The sequence below is a fragment of the Mauremys reevesii genome, linkage group 9 (genome assembly GCF_016161935.1).
Source record: "Mauremys reevesii isolate NIE-2019 linkage group 9, ASM1616193v1, whole genome shotgun sequence".
Lineage (NCBI taxonomy): Eukaryota > Metazoa > Chordata > Testudines > Geoemydidae > Mauremys > Mauremys reevesii.
The window spans coordinates 68,088,054-68,106,792 of NC_052631.1; the positions used below are offsets into that span (position 1 = coordinate 68,088,054).

The following is an 18,739-nucleotide window of genomic DNA, read 5'->3' on the forward strand; positions in this document are numbered from 1 at the left end:
GGCCTTATCGTTAAGACAACTACTCAAAGAAAAAAAAGAAAAAGTGACACTGTCAGCTAAAATTTAACTACCTAGTTAATTTCTGTCAACATTTTACTGACAAAAAATGCCCTAATAGAATTATTGACCTTCACTGAAGAGCTTAAATACATCAAGCACAAATCATTAAGTATCAGTCCATTCTTTTTCAAACAGAACACTACTGAATCTGACATTTCACAAGGTCATTATTCAAAAGCATAAAAGGATAAAGGATGTTACAGCTTGTAAAGTCACTAACGTTGCTTTTATTAAGCCCTATACAACTAAAATTAATAAGGTCAAGACAGTTCAAAATTTTCTTACCAGCATCAACATTTCTCAGAATTGTGAAAATGTAAAAAAAAAGGAAGGCACTTCATAGATAACTGCCGTCTACCATATATATTGCCTCTGCAAGGACACACATCAGAACATTCCTCTCAAGGCCCAAAACCACCTAGAAGGCAGTAATTGTTAGGGCCATGTGTGACAACCTGCCCATATAACACGCTAGACAGTCCCCAATCTGTTGAGAGTGGATCCAATTCCTAGGTCCTATGTGCTTCTAAGCCAACTGGGTCAGGGTAGGGTAGAGACACTGTTTCTTGTTCTGGGTCTATAGGGCACTTCCCAAGGCTCAGACCACTCATTTTACACCATTCCTTGAGATTGGGGTACTACAGCCCATTCACCCTAATCGCTGAAACAAACCAGTGCCTTAGACATCCCTATTTACTTACATACACTCTACTGAAGCTGTGGGTGCTCTGGGCTTCCAGTTTAACTCCTTTAAACTGGCACAACTTAGAAAGAAAGCAAGGAACAGAGACTTAGCAAAGGGAATTTCTAAACTACAGTCCCATTACTCTTAAAACAATGAAAGTCATGAGTAGGGTGAACAGATAGCAAGTGTGAAAAATTGGGACGGGGGTGGTGGGTAACAGACACCTATATAAAAAAAACTCCAAGTATTGGGTCTATCCCTATAAAAATCAGGATATCTGGTCACTCCAGTCCTGAGACACTAGTCTGATCTCACACTTTCTTCGAGTTCAAGGTCTGCCAACATTTCAGGCTGGGAAGAGCCCCTCAGCCCCCTTCTCTCCTCTTTGCCCTGCTTACATGTGACAATGTTCGCTCACCTGCACAGAGCAGCATCCACTCTTGATTACATCTTCTCTTGTGCCATGTGCAACACTTGTCCCTTCACCTTTACAGGCTTCTGAGTAGAAAACCTATTGTTGCATGGGGGCGGCACAGCAGCCAAGACACAATAAAAGTCATTGCCCCCAAACTGCTATATTGATCGCTTCTCAGTGATACTCCTCCAAATAGGTATGAAACACCTTTCCCACGCACAGAATCTGTCTGGAATGCATTATAATCTGCTTCCCTCAGGCAGATTTTGAACTGTTCAACACAGAATATAAAAATGGAGTAAATTATTTGATGCATAATATACCACTGTCACACCATTTACATGCCCTCCTGGAGACAATGAACAGACTAGGTAAGAGCATGTAAGGAATCAACAGGACCAATACTCTTTGGCTCCGTTACACAGATTCAAAATACTATCCAAGGTCTATAAAGAGGTAGCAAAAAAGTATTTCTGAGAGTCACAAACTACCACAAAAACTCCAGTTACAGACGATTAATCTAGCTTTCCCCATTAAGTATTTCTCCACTCTTGGGAGACCGTCCAATTTGTAACAATCCCAGAAAGATGAACAAACTCTCTCCAGAAGAAGCTCCGTATTTTACTTCAAATGTTGAGTAATGTTGAATGAAGGCACAAATGGACTTCCATATGTCAGCTTAACAGATTTAAAAGAATACTACATTCATGAAGGCTGCTGACTTACAAGTATGGGCTATCAGGGTACTTGCTATATTTTAAACACATCTTGCTACAACAGCACTGACTGGTGTCAAATCCATTTAGACTTCTTAAAGAGAGAGGAAATAGCTCTCTCTTCATTTGTCAAATTCCACAAACTCTTGGGAGTACAAAAAGTCCTGTATCCTATCCGTTAATATTTATTATACACACAAAGACTAGCTTCTCACAGTAAGTAATGAGATTTTATGGAGAAGACAGGGACATCGCTAGACTGCAATATAAGGAATTTAGCTAACACTGTAGGGGGGGGAAATAGGGTGCAGATGAAATAACACTCACTCCTTTCTCTGTTACCCATAGAGTTAAATATCTATCCCTAAATCTCATTCATTACAGGTGTATTTCAGGAAGTGAAGGGAGGCTCCTGAAGTCCTACCAGTACATCATTTAGTTTAGAGTTCAGCACAGGAAAATTTACCTAAACTAGGCTTTTAAAAACGTATTTTTACTTTAAGTATCAACAATATTCTATATAGTTTAAATATTCTGTTATTTCCTTTTTGCTCAATTAGTTTTCAGATCTAATATGCTCAGTTTATAAGCAAAAAGATCACTTGTAATAAAGTTACAGCAAGTCTAATCATGTTGTCAGTTACATATGTACAGATTATGGCTTCAGCAACACCTATGCAAACAAATTGCATTCAGTGTGTCTTGCCAGGTGTAACTGATTGGCCCTGCAGTTGGAAATTAGTAAACAATTATGCTGATGGAGCACAAAAGGAATAGAAACCAACTCATTCAGTGAACTGCATTAGCTTTGCAGGTCTAACAGGAAAAAAAAAATAGCACAAAGTTGGTGTTCTCAGTGAAATCAACAGATATGACTCAGAGCACATTTGATCAGCATTAATATTCCAAAAGCAGCACTTTTCATAACAGATACACACTTTAAGAAACATATGATGAACAAATAGAGAAACATAAGCTACCAGATTAACTTTAGTCTTAGTAAAAGTTAGTCCTGATTTTTTTTTTCCCCCAAAAGAGAGAAAATATCAGACAAGGAATTGGACACTAAATCCGTGTGGTCAAGTATTTCTGGTAGCCAGCCTGCCAGCTTTAAAAAGAACTTCCTGTACCTCACTTTACAACATCTGTATCAAATCAAATGCCAAGATTTACTGTGAGACGTGAATATAGGTCTTAATGACAATTCTGGCACTTCTTCTGAAACAGAAGAGTTCAGGAATATTCCCAAGAAAAATGTGCTATTGTATATAATTATTAAATAACAATTCAGTGAGGCCCAGGAGGAATACATGCACTCCCCTTTTTAGAGAATATACTTTTACATCCAACCTGTATTTGGATTGACAGATGGAGAAACGGATGTATTTATCCAAAAAGTCTGTTTTGGACCCATTAAAAGAGAAGACATCTTTGAACGAGGTGAATATGGAAATTTGCCTAAGGAATACGTTCTAAATTGGAGGACACTTGGGAATCTGTTGACCAAGTAACTATTACTGATTTAACACAGAACCAAGGACTGAAGTAGCATCAAAACCCTGAGCTCTTTAAATTGACAGAAGCAATAAATAGGGCAGACTGTCATCACAGATGAATGAGAGTTACTAATAAATTTCTGCCAGAAGGGTAGAGAAGTCATCAAAACTAAGAGCATGCAGTCAGATAAAGAGAGACCTCAGAACTGAAAATGATGCATTTCCATAGACATTCTGAGGTATTAAACCACAGTGACAGTTACTATAGGTTCCATTCTATGCATCCGAAGAAGTGAGCTGTAGCTCACGAAAGCTCATGCTTAAATAAATTTGTTAGTCTTTAAGGTGCCACAAGTACTCCTGTTTTTTTATAGGTATCTAAGTAGATCCCAAGGAATTTTCAGTGCCACTGGTTCAGGCACTTGAGATGTGACATGTTAAAGCACATGTACCTGAAAAAGGCATTCAAAAAGAACAGGAAGTTAAAAACTGATGGGGTTCTCTTTTTATTTATTTATTTTTAATTTTCATAATCCAAGTTATTACAACTATATAGGTAAGAAAATTAGGTTTGTAGAAAATGTGACTTAAAAACTGGAAGAGTTTCTTTAACTCTGACCTGTTGGATGCTATCACATGGAAAACATTAATGATGATTTTCTCTCATATATTTATCTATGTTTGTTAATTTAAAGATTTCCTTTGGATAACAGGAAAAAACTGCTCCTCCTCACATTTACTGCACTGTAATTTATAAGTCTATTTAAAAGATCCTACTGTTTCACTACTCAAATGAATAATCTTATTGACTCCAGCGGGACTATTCAGGACTAAGGTTACAAGACCAGGCCCAAATCGTTTACAATTTATTAACTCCAATTATTCTTGGACCTGTTTCAAATAAATAAATGTAGAAAAAAATGTCACAAACTTAAACAAACCCCTACCCCCTCCCAAGACAGGCAACTGTTGTGGGGGATTGAAAACCTGAAGGAGGTCAGGCCTTTCATATCTAGGTTTCTGACTCAAATCCAGAGTAGGTCAATAGTGACAGTTTCCACCTGGCAACTTTTATGAATATTATGACTTGCCCTCTTCTTTAACAGCATTTGAACTGTTTTCTCAATGGTCAGGAAGACACAGAAATAGGTTACAATTTAACTGACTAACCTCTTCCGCAATTTGATTCTTTTTTGTTGAAATTATTCATTCACATGTTAGCCTCTTCAATATATGATATTTAGATCATGTATTACATGAGAATCATAGAATCTCAGGGTTGGAAGGGACCTCAGGAGGTCATCTAGTCCAACCCCCTGCTCAAAGCAGGACCAAAACCAACTAAATCATCCCAGCCAGGGCTTTGTCAAGCCTGACCTTAAAAACCTCTAAGGAAGGAGATTCCACCACCTCCCTAGGTAACCCATTCCAGTTCTTCACCACCCTACTAGTGAAAAAGTTTTTCCTAATGTCCAACCTAAACCTCCCCCTCTGCAACTTGAGACCATTACTCCTTGTTCTATCATCTTCTACCAATGAGAAAAAAAACAGAATAACGTAGTGCATGTGGTACTGAGAACACACATAAAATTAACCAAAAGAAATTGCTCATGTATTTTAAACTTGTTGGATTTAATTTAGGTTCATGTAAAATTGATAAAACTTTTTTTTCAGATGTGTGGCTTTTATTGGCTGGATAGATCTGGCCATATATCTTTAAACATCTACTGAACATGAAAATGTACTACGTAGATTTTTCAAGTTGCATAACTATAACTATAGAACAATTATAAAACCCATTTCTATTTTTGTTTCAACACCTTTGTTCGCTGCATATTTCTTTACAACCCAGCCATGCTCCAATGCTGAATTAAATTAACTAGTCATAACAATACCTTACACATTTCACAATGCTCAATTTTATTTAGATAGAAAATAAAATCTGCTTTCACTAATTGGTGTGGAGTCACTATCAAATCTCTTGATATGTGATTTAGTCTCAGTTCTTATAAATACAGTAACATACACCTCAAGACAATGTAGTGACATTAGAAAAAAAGTTTAGCTCTATAGAAAGGGTACTGAGATCAGCCTCCAGAAATAATTTAGGTGGATTATGTTCAAACAAGGAAAGTTAGAAGAATTAAGGAAGGGACCGATATGTAGTCTTTAAGCAGGAAATAGTGAGCTCCACAATAAATTTGCATGTGTTGCTGGTTTTGCAGAATTAAGCCTGTTGCAAAGATATTAACTTGTTTTCCTTCCAAAACCCTGATTCAGAAAACAGTTAAAGTATTTAGAGTAACTGTTGGCATGGCAAATATCCACATTAACTTCAATGGGACTCCTTAAATACTGAAAGGCCAGACATATCAAAGTACCTTGCAGAAGTGGGTTTCTAAGAAATATAAATACACTTATATCAGTAATAAAAATTTTGAGTGAAACTTCTCTTTTTCATCTGCCAATATTTATTTGCTTCATGTGTTGCAGTCACTCGCTTAACACAGGAATCTGCCACCCATTTTTCCAGAAGTGCTACAAAATTCAACCTCCAATAGACAGAAATGCCCTTAAAGCTAATATTATTGCTGGTCCAGAACAAAAATGTCTTCCATTATTTATAAAGGTGAATTGTGGTTTGCAGATCCACAGACAGATCAGGCAATGGAACCCTAAAGTGACTGCCATCATTAATAGTTACTATTCTAAGTAGAGCTGCAACAAGCCCCCTGTAATGTTCATGATTCAGACAGAACTTCTACAACTTACATAAAAAGGTATTTTACTTTTCTGGAGACCAAAAAGACCATTACTTTTAGATTCTTTAAGTCATATTTTCAGGTCTTCTTTGGAAGAGTATATCCTTCTGCAAGAAGAACGGAAGGATGATAAACGTCAGTAATTAAATTAGAGTAAGGTGTCTATAAATTGCTCTGTAAAGACCACCACTGAAAGTTTTTTTCCAATATTAAAGCTAATATATACCTCAAACTCCAGAGACAGATTGATGGCGCACTGGTTGGACATTATCTCATATGACAGAAATGTCTATTTTGCGGATTTCTGCCATTTGTGGCCAGCCACCTGTGTAGCTGCACCACTATACACCCATAGCATAGATAAGGAGAACTTAAGACCTATGATTTGAACTGGGCATCTTTTATTCCTGGCTGAAACTAGGGCAATTCAAGAGTGCAAACTGCAGTTTGTAGCATTTCTGCCTATCTACACTAGCGATTTGGAAAGTGCATGTACCCTAGTGGCTGATTATAGTAGCCAGACAAAATCACTAGTGCAAATATGGCATAACATTTAACCAAGTGGCATTCAGACATCCTGTAATTACATAGAATAAGTTGAGGGCCCCCAAATCATTTGGATCACATCATCCATTCTCACATCTCCTGCAGAGGGACGCAAGAAGTAAAAAATATGTTAAATCTGATGGGAGGAAGAGAAGTTAATTTAAACTGAATCATCTTCTCTCTCACAAACACTTCAGAAGCCCCTCTGTGACAACTGTGTTGTTAGTTCTTCTGCAAGACTGCTTTCTGAGGGAAAAGAGATGCAAGTGACTTATTCTATGTGACATTATCTCCAGCCAACCTTTAGGTGTTTATGCTGACCTTCCTCTCCTACTAGAAATGTGGTTTGTGGCAGACATGCTGCAATGGGGGGCTGGAGAAGCACTAAAGAATGGGCTGTTTTTGATTGCATTCACTAGACACTATGTACATAAGAACCATTAAAACCAGATTTAAAGTCATACCCATACATTACTCAAAGCCCATTTTAACTAATCCCAAACCAGATTCCCATCAGAAATATCTGGGAAAATGGCCACCTGTCCAGTGTATCCTGAAGTTAACCAAATCCAAACTCTGCTGGATCAATGAAGGATATGTGTCATCACCAAAAAAATCTCTTCTTGTTTCAGTCTACTAGTTAAGCTTCAGTAGGTTCATCAATCTCAAATATAGCTGTATCACATGAGAAGAGAGGTCATTCAGAGATCCAATCAGGTCAAATTGAGCCCGATTCCTCACCCAGAATAAAACAAGTTGCCAGAGCAGCTGCCACAGCACAAGTACCCCCAGCAGAAACCAACACTTAAGTGGCCTGCCGCATGCTGCATGCAGTGCAATGTCCAGTTGCACACTGCAGTAGTACAGTCTAAGTGTCAAATGCAAAGATAGCCATGATAAAGTATTCATCCAAACAGAAAAACAAAACTTCCTGTGCTAAATGGACATGAGCAATCACTGGTAACAGGGCATTCGAAAAGGAGGCTTTCTAGACTGGGCCACACTACTTGAAACAATGGGAGAAGACTGCCATTTCTTTTCCATGTTCCCTTCAATCCCATGTAACAAACAAATTTCACTTCCCCTGATAATATCTTTCTACTTCCTGTGAAGAGCCATTCTTGCATTAGAGTTTACATACTATAGCAAATGTATACATCTTCATACCTTTCCTCCTTCAAATCTCACAGTATGACACATACGCAATCCAAATGTGTGATACAAGACCAAAGTGTGCAACACCTGTGTTTTGTCACATAACATGGTATAATGGCCTTTTTAACTATAAAACCTGTGTTGAAGGAAGTTCTCTACCTGAATTAACTAAACCAGTTTAAAAAAGTAGGACTAAACAAATTCCATTATATGCAATCATAATGATCTGCTAAATCATTGACAGGGTTTGTAACCTGCACCCTTAGATCCCAAGTACAGACCTCTACCATTTCGTCAAAAGGAGTAAGGTATCTTCTGTGGACCAGCTTCTAGAAGGGGACTTAGCACCCACTTTGCCAGTAGTTTACATAACTGTTTCCTGGACAGCAATAGAAAGTAGTAGATCAGGACTTTGGTGACTATTCCTTCATCTGGAAGGAGTGTGTGGTGGATAGCAGTTAGGACACAGACATTTTTGAGCACCTATTCTGTGATGTAACATGGCTCAGTGCATATGACTTGGGTACAGCATATTGGTGACCTGTGTTCTATTTGCAGGTTAGGTCTTCTAGTTTAACTCTGTGCAAACTCTTCAGTTAATTTAACCATAAGATAGAGGGCAACAATATGCCTATCTTCTAAGGTAGAATTTGAAGCTTTTTCAATATGGGCCCTGAAGCATCACAGAAATACAAACACTCAGAAGTCAAGAAAGTCTCAAATACAGGTTATTGGTTTGTTTGAAGATACCTACGCATTAACTGTGAACTATGAGCACAGTCCTGGAGCCTTAAAATTTTACCTGTCCCCAGGACAGGAATGTCTTCATAGGGGCCCAATAAATTCACCTAATCAAGTAAATGAAATAAGCATGCTTAGTTAGGTTTTCACATCTTTAAGCAGACAGAGAAAAGTCAATTCTGTAAAGCTCCAAGAACTCAGCCTACATGTAGTCCTCAAAATGCTGTGGAAAGACAATTCTTTGTCTCACCAGACTTAGCACTTCTCCCTCTGGCAGTGGCAGGAAATCAGCTCCACTCTGGACAGTGTTTGTCTCCCCCTCCTGCCCTTGTGCTTATTTGGCCGTATTTTCAGGGGAGGCCTCGGGGTCGGCCAAAGGGGTGATCCTCCATCAAACAAAAAGGGAAGTCTCACAAACACAAAACAAAGGGGGATACCTTTTCCTGCCCCCTCACTGGGGCACGTTGTTGTCCTGTTGTTTGCCATGGGGTATCAGTCCTTCCCCTAGCAGATACTCAGTTTTGGCCATTTCCGCTATGGGAAGGGGTGCAGAAGAAGCAGCTTATTTCTCTGCTGCCACTAGCCTGGCAGCAGCTTGTCTCTCTCTTCTACCCTTTCTCTCACAAGAGGAGGGTTTTTAAAAGGTTTCAGGCAGCCATTAATTGGATTCAGGTGTCCCTAATTGAAATTAGGTAACCCCTTCTCAGCTTGTAGGAAAAAAGGGCCTTTAACATTCTAGGGCTAACATTTCTGCCTTCCAGTACCCACTTGCATCCCCTTCCAATTCCATACTTTTGACCTTCTGATCTTCCCACCTATCATTGTTTATTCTGTCGTCCCCCATAATTATTTGAGTCCCAAGCTCAGTGGATCCTCCCCAGAGACTGGGGGAGGGTCCTTTAGCCATGGGTGGGTTAGCACCCACCCACCTCCCCAGAACCCAATAATACCCACTTGCAGCCATCTGACCTGGCATTGTCACAATACAGATTCTCAACATACAGTGGCTGAACTGTTAACAAGAGATTTGTTGATGTCAGCATAGAATTAGGAATATTTATGGTCTTCTACATCTTGTTTCCATACTCATGTAAATATTCAAATACATGATGCAATAATGTTTTTCCAAGTAACTCAGGTAATTTACCCACTTCTCCAGAGAGAAGTTGAATATGTTTCAATCTCAACATGTGTCACATAAAGGAAACCCTATCGGCAGCATTTTGAGAACGTTATGGCCTCAGACTTTTCACTAGAAAAAAAATCTTACAAGAAAATGTATATATAATTTATCTCTTTGGAACAAAATGTCAATAATTCCTTGAAGAAAACAAAGCACGACAGCAGAGTGAAACATTGTGAATTTGTCATTTTTGCCAAAACTTTCAGTGTAAAAAAAAAAAAAAAAGGTGTTAACATTCTGAAAAAATAATTTTTGAGACAAAAAGCTGCGATTTTTTGTTTTAAAATTTCTTTAAATTTTCTTTAAAACAATCAAAAATGCTTAAATTTAAATAGAAATGTTTCACTTAGGGTCTAACAAAATGTTTCAGAAAACTCCCAAAAGATGTTTCAGATTGTGGTTTGCTGAAAATTAGAAAGAATTAATTTTCAGTTGACTTGAAACAAAATTTTGTTTCATTTTTTCAGAATTGCCAGTGAACAGAAAAATCCATTATTCACACAACTCCACAGGGGTGTGCAATTCTTCATATCCTTAGCTCATATCAGACTAATACAATTCACAAGCTAGTTTAACTTGATAGATGAAGAATGAGGTAAACTAGGTAAAAAGTGTCATTACAGCCACTGGGCAGAAACACACAGATGTTGGCCAATGACATCTTTAGCACAGATTGATTACCTAAATTTATTTAATAAAAGATGACTACTCAGAAAAAGATATCCTATACACAGCTGCCTACAAAATCAACCAAGGCATGAGTACAATAGTTGAAATAAAACCCTTTCTACATGAGGGACCAGTTGCATACTGCTATTTCTATCATGTACGACTACATCCACAGTGTTAGATGCCAAATTTGTCTCTTACATCTTGTGAAATATAACTTGCACTCCAAAAAACTATTTATATTACTACACTTTTCCTGAGTTAGACCTACAAATCTATTTTGTGCAGTTTCTGTAGAACTGTGTAATAAGTGTATGGTAACCATATTATACCTACTCAGAAGTGAAGTTTAAAATCAGCAGAATATTATTCAAAAAGAGCAATCTACAAGGCAAAATAATGTTTTCAAATTGTAAATTCTATTTAGCTTTTACCATAAGCCTAACACAAATTTAAACAAAACCATCTGTAGACATTAGGTAATAACTGGAGATATACCAATCTCCTAGAACTGGAAGGGACCTTGAAAGGTCATCTAGTCCAGCCCCTGCCTTCACTAGCAGGACCAATTTTTTCCCCAGATCCCTAAGTGGCCTCCTCAAGGATTGAACTCACAACCCTGGGTTTAGCAGGCCAATGCTCAAACCACTGAGCTATCCCCTCCCCCCTCCATTACTAAAGCCTTTGTGGAATAGAGTTGGTTGGGAATTTTCCAACTAAATGATTTTCTTCAGAAAACACCAGGTCACTGAAACTAAAACGGAAACCTCCCGGTTTCAACTAAGTTTACATTGGAAGAGACTTATGCCAGCATAGCCAATAGTCTGGTGGTTAGGATATGGGAAACTAAGATTCAAGTCCCTGGTCTGAATCAGTATGAGCAGGGATTTGAAACTTGGTCTTGAATATACCAGGTGAGATTATTCTGAATTGAACTGTTTGCCTCCTTCCCCCACCCTGCCCTTTTTTTCCACAAAATAATTCAGAAGGTCTCAGCTTTAATCTGATATGGAACAGAAAATTATTTGAAATCTTAATTTTTGCCTGGTGGAAAACTGTTTTCCACCCAGCCCTAGTAGGGAGAAAATATAAACAGCAACTCACAAAAACTAATAAAAAAACGGGCTCATTTTCTAAAGTTCAAACTACGCTGTGTACTAACCTTTTATGATCAGGAGAGTATTATGAAGATTCATTCACATTTATTATTTAATGCACCATTAATATAATAACTGTCTGTTCACAAACCAAAGCTGTTTGCACAAATTTTAGCACCCTGTTTTGAACAGGGGAGTATAACAACTGCACAACTATCCACCTTATTTTGAATTGAAAATACAACACATTTTTGTTCCTGACTGTAGCACTTCTACTATTATTTTAAATTTACTTTAGCGTTTGTTTTTAATAATCTATTTTAAGCATTGCCAAACTGCCTCACTTACATTATAATGTATTTCATACTCTCTCTCCAGTAATTTGTTCCATTGTATTCTAGGATTTGCCATAACTAGTTACTTATCACACACTACAGGAAAAATGCACTAACAATTACATAGGTAAAGTAACATGTAGCTGAAATTCAAATTTTATATAAATGATGAATCCTCAAGTCTTCACTCATACGTGACTCAAGCAAAGCTCTTAATGAAGTAAATGGGAAATGTGTCTGATCAACGACCAACTAACAAGTCAACAGAGACTTAAGTTAAACCTTCAAAACTACCTCAGTCCCATATAAGCCGAAATCCTAATGGACTTTCAATGGGAGTTAGGGCCTAAGTCACTTAGGCAATTTTGAAAATTTTACCCTTTGTGATTTGGCCTATAATTAAGGCTGATTTACATTACACTCAAATTGCTTAAAGTTTAATATTAAGCCAAGTTGTTCCTCTATTAAAATGTTGATATTTGTCAAAAATTACCAGCACTGTTAAAGTATGCTTATCACTGACATCTTGTACTATTATCTGTAAGATTTAAAAAGGTGCAGTCTTGTCTAAAACCATGCAGCAACTACTACTGAGTTGTTAAAATGGTGAGCTCTGTTTCCTGATCTCATTGAGTTCCACAGAATGAGTTTTGAATTATCCACGCTTCCAGGAAAATCCATCTTTACTTAGATTGTCAGACATAGGAAAATAATAGCTCATCAGCCACGCCTAAAGAGGATCAATTTCACATCTACAAAGGCAGTGGGAGGAACTCTTACAAAAACTCCAGCAGTCCTTACGGTAAAGCACATGAACACTTAAAGTCCAAGTATTTGATCCTGAAAACGGGTTTCTCAGGTGCAACTGCAAATAATTTTTCAGTAGCTATTATCAAGACATTGAGGCAAGCACTTAGAAGGTTAAAAGTACAGGAACAATCCTAAAGAAAGGAAAGAATATGATGGTCAAGGTCACCATGCAACTTCCGCAAACCCTGAGGAGCCTGTTCAGCCACTGAAATATGGAGCAAATACCTTAGTTCTCGACTTCCACAGAAAAAAAGGATAATACATAAAGCACTTTGGCTCTCTGAAAGAAAGAAGTGTGTTCAGGTCACTCCAATCTCCAACAGGAAGATGGCATCTTATAAAAAACAATACTGGTAAAGGGATGGAGACACAGAATAAAGTTAAAAAGTACATTAAACTGCCATTGACTATGCCAAAACAGCTTTCTTTGTTTGGTTTTTCTTAAGCATGGTTGATAAGGGCCCTCTATAATTCTCCAACTTTCATTACAGACACAGATTTCCAGTTCACTTTACCTTATGCTGATAAGCAACTTCTAATTCAAGAAGTAAACAGCAGAACTAAAACCCCAGCTGCTGCTGCCATAGGCTAGAAAAATAAAGCCAGTTCCCCAAGGAAAACTTGGGAATTCTCTCTATCATTCTCTTTCACCATAAGATTCACAAGTAGAACAGCCTCTAGAGAAATACCTTTCCACAAGGCACATTAAGTACAAATCCCTTTATGATTTGTTAATGCCATCTTACGTTCACATGAAGAACTTATTTTAAAAGACAGACTTCTTCCCTTTTATCACCATCATACCTAATGTGATGAAAATGTCTCAGAAAATAAAAGTATACTTTTTCTAGCTAATAAAAACAAAATATTAAAATAAAAATAGCTTAAGAAGACTGTTAAAAATTTTAAAAATATCATCTAGCCAGAAACCAATGATTCTAAGATCCAATGACAAACGGAAAAAGAGCAGGGACGTGGAAGACATGAGACTAAACACTTATTTCATAAACTAAAATCTGTCACACTGAGAGCCTCCTTTTAGGAATAACTGAGTTCTGAGGTTTGAGAACTGCAAGGTACATAACATAGCACATGCTGCATTTATAAGAATCTGGATAAAGTTTTGTGAGAATACAAGAATTTGCACTGTAAAAAAAGTCCCATTCAGAAATTGTCCATGTTGCGCCAATTATAATGACAACGACATTTTCTCCTCACTACTATCAGAAATTGACTAATGAACATGCTTTCCACTGCTAATACTGTCATCTCGTTATTTCCTATTATCAACAGGAAAAGTCTGTATTACCATTAGAGCTGGAGTAATCAGTCTTTGCTTTTTCATCTTTACACCTAGGATACTTTTCTGTGTCTGGAATTATCCATCAGACAATGACTAACTCTCCTAGAAAAATAGTTGCTAGTCTAAAAAAATTAGAAAAAGAGCCTTAACTTCAATTAACTTGTACACTGAAGTCTGTAATACAGTTTTAATTCCGCAATACTTAATTTCACCTGCACAATCATATTCATGTATTGATTAACTCACTTTGCACCTTTTCAACTCTTCAATTACTGGAAAACATTGTCTTTTGTCAGGGTTAAATCCGACCAATTCTTCACAAACTATATATCTTATGCATTTCATCAAGCCCCTGGAAAACCCTAAAAGTTTGTATTACAGTTATTATATATTTGATGCTGTTGCTTCACAGAGTTAATATTGATTATTGTAACTATAATTAACTACATTCCTACTATGGTTTCAAGTTAATATCAATTTTTTCCCTACTAATGAACAATGACCATCTCATAATCAGTATTTAGCGTTCGACTACATTAGTGTTCAAAGGGAGAACTTACTGTTAAAAATACCCTGTCTTATGATGAAACAGTAAGACAAACTTCCTCTACCCATATTTCACAGTTTTTAAGGATTAAGAGAATTTTTAAAAACAATAAAAAAAAACAGGTCCTAACCTACAGAACAACAATGGTTATGGCTACAAACTTCCTTCGTTTAATACAGACATTTGTCCTGAATTTGGTGATTAATAAATAATATTTTGCACTTATTTAGTTCCTTTCACCAAATTATCTCTCAGAACTTTACAAAACATATGCTGTCCAGTTCTACAGGTATAATGCCATGTTTCCTTTGTCCTGGTGTATCTATATATACGTATCAATATATACACAGAAGCACACCTACACACATTCTAGAACTGGAGATCTTACATGTAGGAGAAGTTTGTTTTGAGGTAACATAGGATTTGGGGTCAAGAGATCTAGATACTATATTAGGCTCTGCCACAGAGCTTGTGTGGCACCGCAGAAAGCTAATAGAATTCTGTTTTCCTATCTGGAAAATATGGGTATAATACCTACTTCAAAAGGGAACTGAGGAGTTTAGTTTAATTATGGTAAGGCATTTTGAGAGCTGCACTGTTATTATATAGTTGTATTCTATTCTATTTAGGGATTGTCTACACATGGAATTATTCCGGAATAACTATTTGACTTTGACGGTGGAGTAAGCTAACCAAGTACAGAGTATTCTATTCTGTAGAAAGTGACCACACATGGGGACAAGGTGGGTGAGATAGTAACTTTTATTGGAGACACACAGTTATTCAGGAATAGCTATTGTACTTTAAATTCTCACACTAGCTTAATCCAAATTAACTTTCTTGTGAACACTAGCATTTAGATGTTTCAAAAAAGACAGTTACCTTTTCCGTAACTGGTGTTCTTTGAGATGTATTGCTCATGTCTGTTCCACAGTAGGTGTGCATGCTCGCCATGTGCACCGGTGCCAGTTTTTCCCCTAGCAGAACCCATAGGGGGAAGTGCCACAGCGACCCCTGGAGTGGCGACTCCATGGTGCAGTATAAGGGGACCACACGTTCCCCCCACCCTCAGTTCCTTCTTGCCAGACAACTCCAACAGAGGGGAAGGAGGGCGGGATGTGGAATAGACATGAGCAACACATCTCAAAGAACACCAGTTACGGAAAAGGTAATTGTCTTTTCTTCTTCAATTGATTGTTCATGTGCATTCCACAATGGTGATTCCAAGCTATATCTGCTGAAGATGGGTAGGAGTTCACAAGTTCTCGGGACGGAGTACAGCCCTGCCGAACTCGGTGTCATCCCTGGTTTGGGAGACGATCACATAGTGCGAGATGAACGTGTGAACCGAAGACCATGTGGCAGCCCTGCAAATGTCCTGGACAGTGACGTGGGCCAAGAAGGCAGCTGACGAGGCCTGCGCCTGAGTCGAGTGCGCCTTCACAATCGGTGGCGGGCGAATACCCGCCAGAGCAGAACAGGTACGGATGCACGAAGTGATCCAGTTGGAGAGGTACTGAGTGGAGATCGACCGACCCCTCATGCACTCAGCCAAGGTGACAAACAGTTGCGAGGACTTCCTGAATGGCTTAGGCCGCTAGAGGTAGAATGCCAGAGCCTTCCGCACGTCGAGCATGGAGGCGGCGCTCCTCACTGGATGCCTGCGGTTTGGGGCAGAGGACTGGAGACTGCCTTCGGGAGGAACGCAGAATGCAGGCGGAGCTGGACCTTGCCCTTATGAAACACTGTGCATGGGGGCTCAGAGGTCAGGGCCCTGAGCTCCGAGACCCTACTGTACGACGTGACTGCGACCAGGAAGGCCACTCTCCATGAGAGGCGGGACCAGGAGCACGCTCAAATGAGGGCCCCGTGAGATGGGTCAACACCAGGTTCAGGTCCCACTGCGGAACTGTAGGTCTACGATATGGGAAAAGATGGTCCAAGCCCTTAAGGAACTGACCAGTCATAGCGTGGGAAAATACCATGTGCTCTTGCACCAGCGGACAGAAGGTTGATATGGCTGCCAGGTGCACGCTAACTGATGAGGGCACCAGGCCCTGGGACTTCAGGTGGAGGAGGTAAACCAGAATAAGCTGGATCAGGACAGCTACAGGGGCAACACCTTGATCCGCTGCCCACCTAGAAAACTGGGACCACTTCACCAAATAAGAGCGGCGAGTGGAGGGCTGTCTACTTTCGAGGAGGACACACTGAACCTTTTCCGAGCATGTCCTTTTCTCATCACATAGCCACTGAGTAGCCATGCCATGAGGTGAAGAGCTGCTAGGTTGGGATGGAGGAGGCAGCCCTGGTCCTGAGAGAGCATGTCCAGGTGGAGCAGCAATGGACACTGCGGAGATACCGCCAGGCCCGTGAGGGTCCCATACCAATGCTGCTTGGGCCACGCCGGGGCAACGAGGAGGATGGGGCCTTGTTCATCTTTATCATTTCTAGGACCATGGTGATTAGAGGGAACGGAGGAAAGGCGCAGGGAAGCCAGCCTAACCAGGACAGGACAAAGACATTGGAGATAGCGCCCCTCTCCAGGTCCCCCCTGGAACAGAACCGGGGGCATCGTCGGTCCTGCCGGGTCATGAATAGATCCACCCAGGGAGTTCCCCACCTTCGGAAGAGCCGGTGGGCCATGTCCGGGTGGAGGGACCACTTGGTTGCGAGAAAAAGTCCCTGATTAAGTGATCCGCCCTTGCACACTGGGCACCCAGCAGGTGGAAGGCCTTCAGACAGATGTCATGGGCTATACAGAAGTCCCACAGCCTGACGGCCTCACGGTAGAGGGCCGAGGACTGGGCCCCGCCCTTACCATTGATACAGAACATCGAGACCGTGTTGTCCGTGAGGACCCTGACTACCTTGCCCTCCAGGTGCGAGCAGAAGGCCATAAATGCCAGCCGCAGCGCCCTGAGCTCCTTGACATTTATCTGTAGGGTCAGGTCTTGAGCTGACCACAGGCCTTGGGTTTGAAAGTTCCCCACATGGGCCCCTCCAACCCAGGTCCGACACATCGGACGCCAGCTCCAATGACTGGGCCCTGTCCCTGAACAGGACCCCTTGGAGCATGTTGCTTGGGGTGGACCACCACTGTAGGGAGGTGATCACAGAGTCCAGCACAGTGAGGACCTTGTCCATCCTGTCCATGGCCTGGGAGAACATCGAGGCCAACCAGAGCTGGAGGGGCCACATGCTCAGTCTGGCGTGATGGAGCACGTGCGTGCACTCCAACATGTGACCCAAAGGCTGCAGGCAAGCCCTGGCTGTTGTCACCGGGAACCTTGTGACCGAGTCGATGAGACCTTTCAGGGTCTGAAATCTATCTGGAGGGAGAGAGGCCCTAGCTAACTTTGCGGCCAGGAGCGTCCCGATAAACTGTATGAGCTGGACCGGGACTAATGTGGACTTGGTGTTGTTTACCAACAGGCCCTAGGCGGTGCACGTGGACAGGAGGAGCACCACGTGATCCCTCACCTGCGACCGGGAGGTGCCCTTGACAAGCCAATCGTCCAGATAGAGAAATATCTGGACCCCCCAGTGTCTGAGGTAGGCCGCTACCCCCGACATGCATTTTGTAAACACTCTGGGGGAAGTGGAGAGGCCAAACAGGAGGACCGTGAATTGGTAGTGATTCTGTCCCATCATGAAATGGAGGAAGCGTCCATGCCCCTCGAATATGTGGATGTGGAAGTATGCGTCCTGGAGATCGAAGGCAGCATACCAGTCTCCGGGATCCAGGGAGGGGATGATGGAGGCCAAGGAAACCATATGGAACCTGAGTTTCACCATGTACTGGTTCAGACCTCGCAGGTCCAGAATGGGCCTGAGCCCCCCTTTGGCCTTTGGGTTAAGGAAATATCAGGAGTAATATCCCTTGCACATGAACTTCTTGAGCACCACCTCTATTGTTCCTAGTCCCAGAAGCCGCCCCACCTCCTGCTTAAGCAGAGCGTTGTGTAAGGGGTCCCCCAAGAGGGACGGAGGCCGGAGGTCGCTGGGTGGGGAGAAAGTAAACTGGAGGGTGTAACCCTGAGAGATGGTGTTGAGGACCCATCGGTCCAAGGTTACCCGTGACCATTCCAGGAGGAAAGCACTCAACCGGTTGGAGAAAGGGACTGTTATTGGGGTGGATCCCTGATGAGGACTGGTCAAAAGCGCATTTTTCCTGTCTGCTTGCCGTTGGGGGACCCAGGCTGGGGGGCAGGCCGAG

At 40.6% G+C, this 18,739-nt stretch overlaps 1 protein-coding gene across 12 annotated transcripts in view; it reads right to left on the reverse strand.

Moving 5' to 3' along the window:
- DIAPH2 (diaphanous related formin 2) overlaps window positions 1-18,739 on the reverse strand; it is an 827,558-nt gene that overhangs the window by 593,249 nt on the left and 215,570 nt on the right. The gene's annotated exons all lie outside the window — the stretch shown is intronic.